The 12,542-nt window shown below is 40.6% G+C and overlaps 4 non-coding genes across 4 annotated transcripts; 2 read left to right on the top strand and 2 right to left on the bottom strand.

The window, feature by feature from the left end:
- Positions 1-1,908: 1,908 nt before the first annotated feature.
- On the bottom strand, positions 1,909-1,982 carry trnan-guu. Its single transcript has one exon. It is a non-coding gene; the product is annotated as a tRNA-Asn (tRNA).
- A 508-nt stretch (positions 1,983-2,490) lies between these two features.
- On the top strand, positions 2,491-2,562 carry trnad-guc. Its single transcript has one exon. It is a non-coding gene; the product is annotated as a tRNA-Asp (tRNA).
- A 702-nt stretch (positions 2,563-3,264) lies between these two features.
- Positions 3,265-3,338, bottom strand: trnan-guu. Its single transcript has one exon. It is a non-coding gene; the product is annotated as a tRNA-Asn (tRNA).
- A 242-nt stretch (positions 3,339-3,580) lies between these two features.
- trnag-gcc lies at positions 3,581-3,651 on the top strand. The gene has a single exon. It is a non-coding gene; the product is annotated as a tRNA-Gly (tRNA).
- The last annotated feature ends 8,891 nt before the right edge of the window (positions 3,652-12,542 follow it).

Below are 12,542 nucleotides of genomic sequence, written 5' to 3'. Positions count from 1 at the left end.
ATTTATGCATTGTTTGGATTTTTTTCAACAATTTTTCTGTACATATGTCTATACATTTTGCTTCATTCTATTTCTATTTCTTACATTTCTGCAAGTCATCTGCAGTTGATTTCAAATGCTTCTGCAATTTACAGTAACATATTCAGCTTATAGCATTCACAGTGCATTTTCACATGAAATGCAATTTTTTCTAATTTTACTTGCATTGTTTTGTCTTTGCCTTTTATTTAAAACTATAGTTGGTGTTGTCAGTAATGACCAGCTATAGTTATAGCTGGTCATTACAGCTATGTGCAGCTATATATATATATAAAGTGTAATTTGTTTAAAAATTATTTTAAAAAACCTATGTGGGCATGTAAATTTGTGTGTGTGTCTAATTGTGGGCGACAGTTGGGCCTTATGTGGGTCAAATCCACGGTTCTTGTGACATGCACTTCGCGTGGGATATCAGTGTGGATCAGATTCAATGATAGTTTTGTGCAGGGGTGCTCAAGTCCTGTCCTGAAGAGCTATTGCCCTGCAACTTACTCCAACAGACCAGAATCAAATGGCTGAATGGACCTTACCAGAGGGGCCGCTTTTCGTTGGCTGATGCTCATTCTACGTGGTCACGTGGGTGGCAGTCTCACAAACACGAGCTTTTCGTTAGCTAAGTACAGCATAATAGCAGTTCTGATACAACTTCTACACCTTGAAGCCTGTCTGCTACACAGTCTAACGTTAGCTAAACAGATCAATATGCAACGTGTACTGTATCTGACACACACTAAAGATTTTATTTTAGCAGAAAAGGCTTTGGACTAAATTGTTACTCGTGTTAGCCACTCTAGCACCAAGTACAGCTGGTCAATCAACCATCGCTGTGTTCAGGGAAGCGCTGATTAATAATCCATAAATAAATATCAAGCCTGGAAACTTGATATCGTAACGGACTGGATGTTTTGTTTTTAACGTAATCTTTGCTCGTCTTGCGGCAGGCGGTTGATACGGTAACAAGTGTGCTTAAACTACAAAGAGAGACAGAGTAAAAAGGTACGAATGGTTTTGGGTTGATCACCTGTTCGGGTTATTTTACCTTTGTTTACATTTGCTGTGGCTCATTACAGCCGCTGTAGTTTCTAAACGTTGGACCAATTACCCTGTTTGTTTGTGATTATACGTCATTCATAACAAACATCAAAAAGAACAAATAGATTTCATAAAATTTTAACAAACAAATGGCTTCTTTACCTTTCCAGAGCTCTTTGGTTCCTCTTATCAGTCTGTAGCTTCTCATATTGAGATCATCAAACCAAATTTCAGATCTACCATAACTGACTGACTGACACCTGCTGGCCTCAGGTTTGCAACCAGCTTGTGACTGAGAAACCAGTAACCTCCTCCCAGATGATGACATGAACTTGTTATTTCCTCTGTCCATTGTAGTAGCTGATATATTGTGAAAATCAGGTAGAAATTATGCACTAATGGAGTCATGTTTACATAGAAACAATGCGCTACGAGGCTTTGCTTGTGAGACTTGCGGTCACGTGGGTCGGTTGTGGGCGGAGCTTGGTAAGGTCCATTCCCTCACCAGCAGTCAGTCAGTTCTGATCAAAATTAGTAATGATTCAGGTATGTTGGAGCAGGGAAGCATCTGAAATGTTCAGTACTGGACTTGAGCACCCCTGGTTTTGTGAGTACCCTCTAATAATGTCCTGCAGGCACCCCTGCTGGTGTTTCTCTCCAGCGGTCAACGGGTGAGAGGCAGGATACATTCTGGACATTATGTACAGCAGGGCACTCTGCTGTACCATTTAGTCTTTGTTGAATTTGAACAAAGACTAAACTGGCATACAACAGGCACTGTCCATTGAAAAAGTGGTGTCACTGTTTTATAGTGGCACAATGGGTTTCAAAATTAACCGTCCCTGGGTGGGCTCGAACCACCAACCTTTCGGTTAACAGCCGAACGCGCTAACCGATTGCGCCACAGAGACAGTTCTGTTATATATTTCGTTTTGAGGATATCAACTGCTTTACACATATCTATTATGAGCTAGAGGTTTCTTAGTTTTCCTGGACATACTTTGTCTAGAAATTTCATGACAGTTCCAGAACACATTTGTTCTTAATATATTCCTACAAACCTAATAGCTCCTACTGAGGAGAAAAGCCTTCAAACAACATAGAGTCAAACAACATATAAAGGCAATAGAACTGTGCTTAGAACACTTGCTTTGTTGTAGTTTTGCTTTTATAGCATTATAAAATCCTCTTTTGTTATAACATGTATACTGTATTTTTTTGGATGTAAGTCGTTCAACAAAAAAGCTTATAGTTTATAGATGTTTATTGCTTTAGAATAAGCACAAGTATGGTCTGCTGTAAACTTCAATACATAATGGTGAGAATTATGTACATATCAAAAGGTTGAATAGACAAAGCAACTCCTCATATAACAGAATTTGTTTTTCCATGCTTCTTTCCTATGTTTCACACATGTTCTCCTCGTTAGTATAGTGGTAAGTATCCCCGCCTGTCACGCGGGAGACCGGGGTTCGATTCCCCGACGGGGAGTGTACTTTTTATTATTTCTGCTTATATTCTTTGAAGATTAATATAATTGAAGTTGATGAGAATTTAGAAATCACAATACGTGAAGGACAGAACAAAGGCAGAGGTAGGAGTTGGCTTAAGAAGCTGGTGTTTGTGCTGCTGCTGCCACTTTCGGCTTCATAAATGAAACAATGAATAACATGTCTCTCTGGTTGGATGGTGTGATCTGGTAAGTAGTTGACATGCTGTGTGTCTCTTCCAGCCTTCAGTTTGGTAACACCTGTTTAAGGTCTGGTCTTTGGTTCGGTGTGAGGTCTGTGATTTCACATTCAGGATTGGCGACAGTGGCAATAGCTTAATTACACAAGGGGTGTCCCTCAGGCTATTGGTCCTGCACTTTGGAACAAGCAGCCTCTCCTGAATAATGAAGACAGTGTGCAGGTGGTGGCTGTCATTGTCCATAATAGTCAGGAGTTTCTGCAATGTTCTCCTCTCTGCCACTGTTTCCAGAGAATCCAACTTTGTGCCGAGCCTGAGCAAGGTTTTGTCTTTTGAATTGAACAGGGATACATATGCTTCTCAGTTTTGGGTTTATATTTTTCCTTCAAAAAAACGTTTGAATTAAAATCGGATAGTACATTGTATTTATAATCATGTGGCATCATGGCTTCAAGGGCAGTTAAAAGAAAAAAAAAAAAAGAAGAGAAAAAAAGAAGAGAGGAGCGTCCCTGGGTGGGCTCGAACCACCAACCTTTCGGTTAACAGCCGAACGCGCTAACCGATTGCGCCACAGAGACTGCTGCACTAAATGAGCATCATGTGCAATACACGTGTGTTCTCACTGGTTTGTTGTGACTCCCACAGATGAGATATGTCTTCAAATAGCATATAGTACAGTCTGGCATATAATAAGAGGACATTAGAGGTCTGTTTGGAACACTTCTAAAAAGGTTTGCTGAAGACATCAACCCCTCCCCCACTCCCTAAGACAGGATCTGATTCTGGAATGTACTGATGAGGTCAGATGCCATTGTCGTGTGCATTGGTGGTTCAGTGGTAGAATTCTCGCCTGCCACGCGGGAGGCCCGGGTTCGATTCCCGGCCAATGCAAATAGCTTTTGTTTTTTAGCTAATGTTTCTTTTCTTGTGGTTTTGCTGTGTTAAAATGCTAAAATTCTCAATTGTTATAGTATGTATATTCTGTACATGTAGTTTCAGCAAATATTTGCGCAACTAAGGAAGCTTTTAGAGTAAGTTTATTTATAGACTTCTTCTAGATAAAGCTCAGTTGTAATCACACATTATAAGCCAGACTAATCATGCCTACATGCACTACACATACGTTTGGACAATGAACCAGGACTTAAAAGGGGAGAAACTCATGGTGTGGTCACCATCCTCCTCCGACCTCAACCCTATTGAGAACCTTTGGAGTTTCCTCAAGCGGAAGATCTGAGGGTGGAATGCAGCTCATTTGAAAACAGCAGCTCTGGGAAGATATTCTGACATCCTGCAGAGAAATTCAAGCAGAAACTATCCAGAAACTCACAAGTTCAATGGATCAAGAATTGTACTGCGATATGAAAGAAGGTTCTATGTTAACATGTAACGCAGTCTGTTAGGATTGTTTTGATTGAAATAGCTTTTGATTTTAGTACATGTGATCACTTAATGCTGCACCTTCAAAGAATGACCGTTTTCAGTTCTTTATAATCCATAAAATGTTTAGAAAATCAGCTGTGCATAATAATTTGGAACAGTGCATTTTGAGTTTTTTATTTTTGGAAAAAAAAATACTGTTCTCATGGGGAGCTTTGTTCAGTAAAATTTTATTTATACTGTAATAGTTCATGACTTGGAAAATTATATTGACCATCTTTTGCATTGACCATTTAAGAAAATATGAGAAAATATCACTTGCATAATAATTTGGAACACGGTGTAATGTGAGGGTGAATGCAGACCAATAGCCAGGGGCTGATTAGCTAATGGGTTGCAGTTTTGATGGGAGAGAGCATAAGGCAGACTGAGCAGAGAAAGTTGCAGAAAGGGGTGAGGGAGAGCTAAGAAAGTGAATCTAAGATTCTGATGGCAAATGACGAAGGAACTGAGAGTCCAGTGACCAGCGATGCAGGAGCAGGAACTTTGGAAGGTGAAGGTGCGACGAAGGAGCAGGAAGCTTGAAAGATGTCTGATCTACAATCAGGAAAGTTGGAATGCAATGAAGAAGCAGAAACCTTGGAAGATGGCAGCAACAGAGGACCCTGAAGTCTGGAGATTTCCGGCAGTGATGGAGAACCCTTAAGTCTGCAGGCCTCAGAAGGACAGCTGGAGTCTGATGGGTAACAGAGGACCCTCAAATCTGGTGGACGCCGGTGGTGACAGAGCAACCCACAAAGAGGATCTGGAGGTCAGCCTTTCGGCCCATGAAACCCATGAGGAGGATCTGGAGGTTGACTGAGTTCTTGGCGGGACCCAGAAGTTTGATAATTTTGACACTCAGGAGGGCATAAGCACAGGAATCCAGGTCCTGCAGGACAGCAATGCCAGAGGAATTTGGGGACCATAGGACCTCAGCAGCAGAGGTGCTTGAGGCCCGCAGGACTGCGGCGTGACTGAGTCTCTGGAGGCCGCCATTGGAGCAGCTCGCAGCTTGAAGGCCAGCCTGGCCTGAAGGGCCTTAAAGTCCTCCCACTGAGTCTTTGAGGAGATTTTGACCCACGTAGAATCTCGAGAGCTGGGGAAGACAACTCATGCAGAGGTGCTAGGGAACTTGGATGTTCTTAAGATGAGGAAGCTCCATAGAGACCACTAGTCTCCTGAGCTTCACAGTGATGTCCAGTCTCCTAAGCTAGTCAGACGAGGTGCTCAGGAACAACGGAGAGCCTCTGGAGATGAGGAGGGCCCATTTAGGGATTCTGACAGGAGATCACAGTGGAGCTCAGGAAACTGGAAATCACAGGGAGACTGCAACTGGGAACTCATGAGGAAGCCATGCAGCTTGCAGTTGTGTTGGTGCTGGTTGTGCGGCTGCATGAGACTGAGAGTCTAACCCTAACCCTGGGCCTGATTTATTTAGAATAATTATGAAATGTGCAATGACAATGAATGGCAGGATATTGGGTCTGGGACCAGGGGAGGACACAAGAGGATGTGCTGGTAAGGACTAGTTTTACCTGGGAGACATGGAATGTGGGATGGACACAGAAACTGGAAGGAAGACGGAGACAGACAATGGTGGAACTGATGACAGATTTAATAACATAGGGTCCAATAAAGCATAGAGTAAGAGAAATTTTCCTGGAAGCAGATTTAAAGAGAATATCAAGGAGAGGGAATATCAAGAGGAGGCGACGCAAGCCTTCTTTCCAGGTGAGTACTGGGATACTGGGATGTGTTTACAGCTGGGTGAATCTGCGGTTTTGCTCAGCAGTTTTTTGGAGAGTGGAAATTGTATTGGACAGGATGTATTTGCAGTGACAGATATGATGATGGACTGTAGGGAGGCTGGAGGGACACCTTGGGTGGCTGATGATGTGGTTGCCTCTATTCTAAAAGAGTGACTTGAGAAGTGGCTACGGGGAAACTGCATAACTCTAGGGTCTGTCTAGACCTAGAGTCTGCCAAACCAGGGAGTGGTCATGGGAGAGCCTTCAGGAATGAGAGACAGAGGTTTGGATTTAGGGCTGAACTTCTGACATCTGCAGCTGAATTTAAACATGGAGGAAAGGGCAGAATGCGTGATCGAGATGGTGCATGGGCCTTTTCCTTAAGACTGTTTGAGAAGGAGATCATAGCAGTTCAGATAGAATTTAAGATCGGAAAGAGGTAGGTCTGTGGATGGGTTAAATGTATTGATTGGAGATGTGAATCGGGGTGGGAAGACCATCGGCAGCAGAATGCAGGTGGCGGAAGGCCTGAAATTTAGATCAGGACAGAGCATCAGCAATGGCATTTGAATAGCTGGAAACATGGTGGGTGGTAACGCCTGCCAGGTGATGTGACTGACAAAAGACATGATTAATTTCGAGGAAGAGCTGCCTTTGTCAATTGCTATGACTATAGCATCATTATCACATAATGCAGGGGTGCACTTTGTTTATCAGGGGTATCCCTAGAGGCAGCAAGCTATAACAATGGGGATAATTTCAAAAAAGGGAGCAGAGTCAGACTGTGTGAAAGTTATGAGCCACCTGCTCATAACTTTCTTGCCTCAAAGAACCCTCCAAAACCTAAGGGTGGGGCTACATCCATAAAAAAATTGTAAGCCAAAAGAACGACGTAATCTTAAAAGGAACTTCCATTCCAGTCAGAGACCAACTTTGGCCAGAACGCAAGGTCAGAGCGGCAGCCATCATCCAGAGAGACCTGATCCAGCAAAGAGGGAACCACATTGGCCAGGTCAAACAAGCATGAGATGAGGAAGCAGCCCTGGGGCATAATCTGCTTGGAAACTAACCAGTTAGAGTGAGACTTGAGATTGGAGAAGCAGGTTTAGTTCACACCTTTAATATATAGCTGATACAATGGACAGCTGAACCATAAACATTTTTGTTTATGGGGAAAACACACATTCAGACACACATAATGGCTTATTCTTTTACTTAAAGCTCATGTAACAGAGTGTCAGAAATGTATTTTTTGAATCTTAATTAGTAATATGCAATGCATCAATAGTATGTCTAAAACTCAATACGTCATCTTGACTGTATTGTATAAAACTAATAAGTTTGAATTCATGACATTTTCTCTCAGGCACTGTGACATTGTCTGAACATGTTTGACCAGTCCACATTTGTTTAAATAAATTTCCTGTTTTCCTTACTTAAAATGCATATGCAAAGTTGGTTTAACCTGACAATAGGATATCCCTCACAAAATAACAGAATAACATAATAAACTACTAAAAACATAGCTTTCATTTCCTCCCTGACAACTCAGAGTCTAAGACAAAGCTGTCAAGTCTCTTCACTGCCATTGGAAGAAGTGATCTGTAAGGCCTGAAAAGAGAAAAATCATGCAAGCAATCAAGACCATTTCAAATTATAATCTGCAAATTACACTGAAAATATAAATGAGTTATTTATTGAGTACAACCAAACTCTCAAAAGCTCCTGCCTTATTGTTCATAAGTCAGTGAAACAAATGATAGAAATCAAGAACATTAAATGAAATATTGAAGGTAAAATAAAAAATTCTTAAATCTGATATGGTTATTAAAATGTCTATTCTTAACCTAAAGGTTAGTATAGTTTAGATAACACACAGAAGGTAATCTTCAAAGTAAAATTAATATGGTAAATATTTGTATGCTTAAATATATTCTGTAGGAAAGCCTTATTTATTTCCCTAAATTCTCTATACTAGGGGTGCCCAAAGTGGTCCTGGAGGGCCGGCATCCTGCATGTTTTATTCTCTCCCTGGTGGCACCAACAACCTTTTCAGCATTTCAGTGTTCGTCTTAGGCCCTCTAACGAGCCATCATTTGATCCAGGTGTGTAAAACCAGGGAGAGAACTAAAACATGCAGGAGACCGGCCCTCCAGGACCCACTTTGGGCACCACTGCTATATACTAACACATTCTTTAGAGCAGTGTTTCTCAATTCCAGTCCTCAGGCCCCCCTGCCCTGCATGTTTTAGGCGTTTCCCTTCTGCCACACACCTGGATTGAATATGTGGGTGATTAACAGGCTTCTGCAGCACTTGATGGTCATGCAATCATTTGAATCAGCTGCTCTGGAATAGAGGTACATCTAAAACATGCAGAGCAGGCCTGAGGACTGGAATTGAGAAGCACTGCTTTAGTTACTCTGACATAATAATTTAAAGTTTATTTTTAAAAAGATGCAATTATTAACAGAGGTCTTACGTACTCTGCACTTAACATTTGATCTTTGGTGTCAAAATTCAGATCTGGTATAACCCTTCAATCAAATAATACAGTCCTGTTGATATTTGATCACTTACATAAAAAAAACCCAAAAAACTTAAGTTCAACGTCTTCCCAGTATTACCTAACATGTCTAACATCACGGAGATGTTAAGTTAACTATAAGATTATCTATTTAACTAGAGTTGTTTAAGTTTATTAAATAGGCAAGTCTAAGTATTTTTTTGCTCTGTATTTGCCTTCTTTAAAAAATTGTCACCAAACCTTTTGTTCTTTTTTATATTCTTACAGTCTCAAATTATTGTGAAGATGAACAAACATGCTTTTTATTTATTGTAGCACTGTGCTGCTATCTTTTACAAGTTTAATGAAAACATAAGTACCTGTTTGAAAATCTATGTTGGTAAAGCACTTATTTAAAATTTGCTTATTGCATTTAGTTAATTTTTGAATGCAACTTGAAGTAATAGATTAGGCCTGAGAAGCGTTACCACATATGATGTTACTTAGGCCTCTACCTACTGTAAATACACAGCAGCCACTGGTTGAGCACAGATATGGGGTGACTCTCCCTTCCAATAGTGATTCATGTGCTCTGTAGCACAGGGATCAGCTCAAACCTTTTTAGTTTGCTTGTCGCTATAACAAAGGGAAATGTAACCACAGTAGGTGTTCCTTTTCTGTCAGTTGATTCCATGTTGACGTCTTTCCTCAGCCCTTCTTATTTGTCAAGAAGTTTAACAAGGCTCTGCCGAAGATCGTTCAGGTCAAAGATCTTAATGTCCAGAATTTCTATGGCCCTCTGGATCTCAGTATCCATGCGATCTCGTTCCTCCAGAGAATTACTTAGTGTCTGCTCTGTGTTCTGGATGCGACGCTCCAACTCTGAGCTTCGCATCTCCATTTCCTACAGTGAGCATAAGACATTGTTACAACAAGAACCACAAACAGAGACATAGACAATATAATAATTTGCTCATCCCTCATATCATCATGAAGTTACTGGGAGTCTGTAGAAAGTTACATTAAAAAATTTAAGAATGAACCTAATCTTGGAACATAATTGGAATCCTGACCATAAAAATGGTCAAGATTCCATTTTTTTCATTACCTTACTATAGCTTTATTTTCAGAAAGATAAGTTAAATGAGATATTAGACTTATATAGTGCTTTATTAAGACACTACATAATTGTCTTAATGAGTGGAAATTACTCATTTCCATTCATGCGCATTTACATGCCAACTGTGGCAAGTCCTGGATTGTAGCCACAGCTGCCCTGCAGTATTTGGCCATAAGGCCTTCAGACCATCACCAGCAGGCAAGGTGGGTGACGGTCACCCATCACCCACCCACCCCTCTGTCGTGTCACCCAAGGACACAACAGAGGGGTTCATCACATACAAGCAGTCTAGAGATACTCTAATATATCTAATATATAAATGCTAATATTTTCTTTTTTTAAAAGATTGTTTTGGCACTTGAGGCTCTCTATGTTTCTTGTTTGAAATAGGAATAAGAAAAAAGAGAGAATGTGAAGAGGAGAAATGGAACTTCTGCCTAAGCTGTCTACATTAGATGCTTTAAAATAAGCATCTACTCCCTACTTTCTTCCAATAGGGTTTGATCTAAATCCTGGATATTCAACATGTCCAACATTGCATTGTATGGTGTTCCCTGATGACTAGTGGTGTACCGATCGATCAGCCACCAACAATCAGACGATTTCCATGAAAAAGTGTATGATCGGTGATCGCCGATCACCAGAATCTCATACTTTGCAGCCTGCAGAAGCCAGTGAGCAGCACATCTCCCCCTTTTCTCCACACTGCACAAGCGCACTGCAGCAAATCATAAGCAAAGTCGGGTGGAAATTTGACGCTCTGAGAGTGGTGGGAATTTTGCGTCTTGCATTGAAAAAATACCTCAGGGTGAAGCACGTCAAAATGCATCAACACAGTGATTTAATATGACATTTAGAAAACAAGGACTTGACGGAGTATGGCTATATTGAGGCTCACTGCAGAAGAAAAAGACATCCGGAGCTGCCAGACATCAGGTAAAGCAGTGCACAATTCCCAACACTCACTTGGATAAGCATAAGAAACCCCATCAGAAAGCTAAGCAAATAACCTGAAAAATAATTTAAGTCATTGAGCTGGCGGTGGAAAATGCTGGGCTCTGCTCTTGCTGTTGGATTACTGCTACGCGCTTCTGAGATGCAATATTTCACAGACGTAGAGGCATTGGAGCTCTACCAAACAGTATTCTCTCACATCTAACTTCTTTGTAACTTAAAAAAAGTTTTAACATATGTATTAAAACTATTGCTGTCCTAACAGGAGATAATCTGTGGAAAAAGGGGGAAAAAAAATAGAGCTCCTCTGCCTCCTCTGCAGAATTACACACTTGGTCAAAAACAATCAATCAGAACCAGAACAAAACAATTAGCCATGCTCTCAGGCAGTTTTGATTTAGTGACACAGGGTTATTTCCTTTTTTACTTAAGAATATTTGTTATAGGCAGTATTGTGAGATTTATTTGACTTTATGTATAATCTTAGGCTGTTGAGAGCCTTATGCCCAGTTCACACCACACAATTTTAGAATTGTCAGCTGATCGTCACCTGATTTTCAAAACCCGAGAGACCACACACTAGCCGACAAACCGTAGGTATAACGGGTTTGATCATACCTTGTGTGGTGTCCAGCCACATGGCAAGAGCACATCACATACAAACCGATTGCTCTCGCTGACATTCAGTTTCCAGACAGAAAATCCCGCAAAAACCCACTATATCATACGTGAATTTAGAGCAACGGTGTCAAACGTACGGCCCGCGGGCCGGAACCGGCCCGCCGAACGGTTTAGTCCGGCCCGGTGGATAAATGCATTATCATTATTCAACAATGATTATTGAAAAAAACATGTACTTCGTTTAATTTAAAATCTGCAGTTTTTATATTGTCCACGAGGGGCGCTGTGTTTTATTCAGAGCAGACAACATGATGTAACACTGATGAAATCAACAGCAGATGGCAGCACTGAGCTTCAGGTCCTGTAAACGGCTTCGAGTTTATTTCTTTACCAGCTTTTTACTTTGGTCCTGCCAACCTCATCAACTAAATGTCTTTGTCAAAAAAGAGAAAGGTAGACACAGAGTGTCAAATTTTTCAAGAAAAATGGACTTCTTCTTATTTGTTCACGGAGGTGAATGGAAACCTTGTGTGCCTGCAGCAAGTTTCTGTGCTTAAAATTTGGTCTTGAGAGGTTTGATGAGTTTTCCCATTTGACATCTGAATGTTGGTGAGTGAAATGAGTTTGTGTGTGTGTTGTTTTGCTCCTGCCATGTGGCTGGACATCACACACTGTAAGATGCTAAATTTTCTTCAGTCTCCCAGGTTTTGAAAATTCCCTGACAATATTAAAATCTCGCCGTGTGACCCACTTGAAGAATTCTTACCAGTTGATGATTAAAACTTCAACTGTTTACAAAACAGCAAAGTAAATTAGTGTTGTAGAATTTTAAAAATTAATTTAGGAGAAGCTAAATATCCTTAATATTTAACACATTTGCAAAAGTGCTAAACAAATAATTAGCTCTGCTATTAGCACATTAGAGGAAGTGTACCCACTACTGTTGAGCACCATCTCATGGTACTCTGCCTTCTTACTTTGTAAAATGTGAATTTCCTGAAAATCAAATGAAAGTGCAAGCTGCAAATAAAGGGGGTGAGTTTTGGACATTGTATTTTGCATCAGGAGGCATTATGCTGCAAGTCGTTAAAATGGATCACGTCATGGAGGTGGTTGTCCGAACTGTTAATATCATCCGAGCCAGAGCTCTCTGTCATCGTCAGTTTGATCCTTCTCGGTGAATGGAATGATGACAATGATCACTAATTATAAATTCATGTTGACAAATGCAAATAGGAGACAGTAAGTGGTGGTTATAATGTCAAATTGGTAAAAAAAAAAAAAACCTTTGAAATGTTGAACAACTAACTGAGGTTTTTCTTTTATTGTAAAAGAGGCATACAGATTGGAACATAATATAAAAAAACAACAGGTCCACTTTGCTTAGTTCTATTTAATCTTGCAATGAGTTT

The sequence above is a fragment of the Gambusia affinis genome, linkage group LG12 (assembly GCF_019740435.1).
Source record: "Gambusia affinis linkage group LG12, SWU_Gaff_1.0, whole genome shotgun sequence".
Taxonomy (NCBI): domain Eukaryota; kingdom Metazoa; phylum Chordata; class Actinopteri; order Cyprinodontiformes; family Poeciliidae; genus Gambusia; species Gambusia affinis.
Note: the sequence above shows the minus strand (reverse complement) of the source record. Positions and strands in the feature narration are given on the sequence as shown.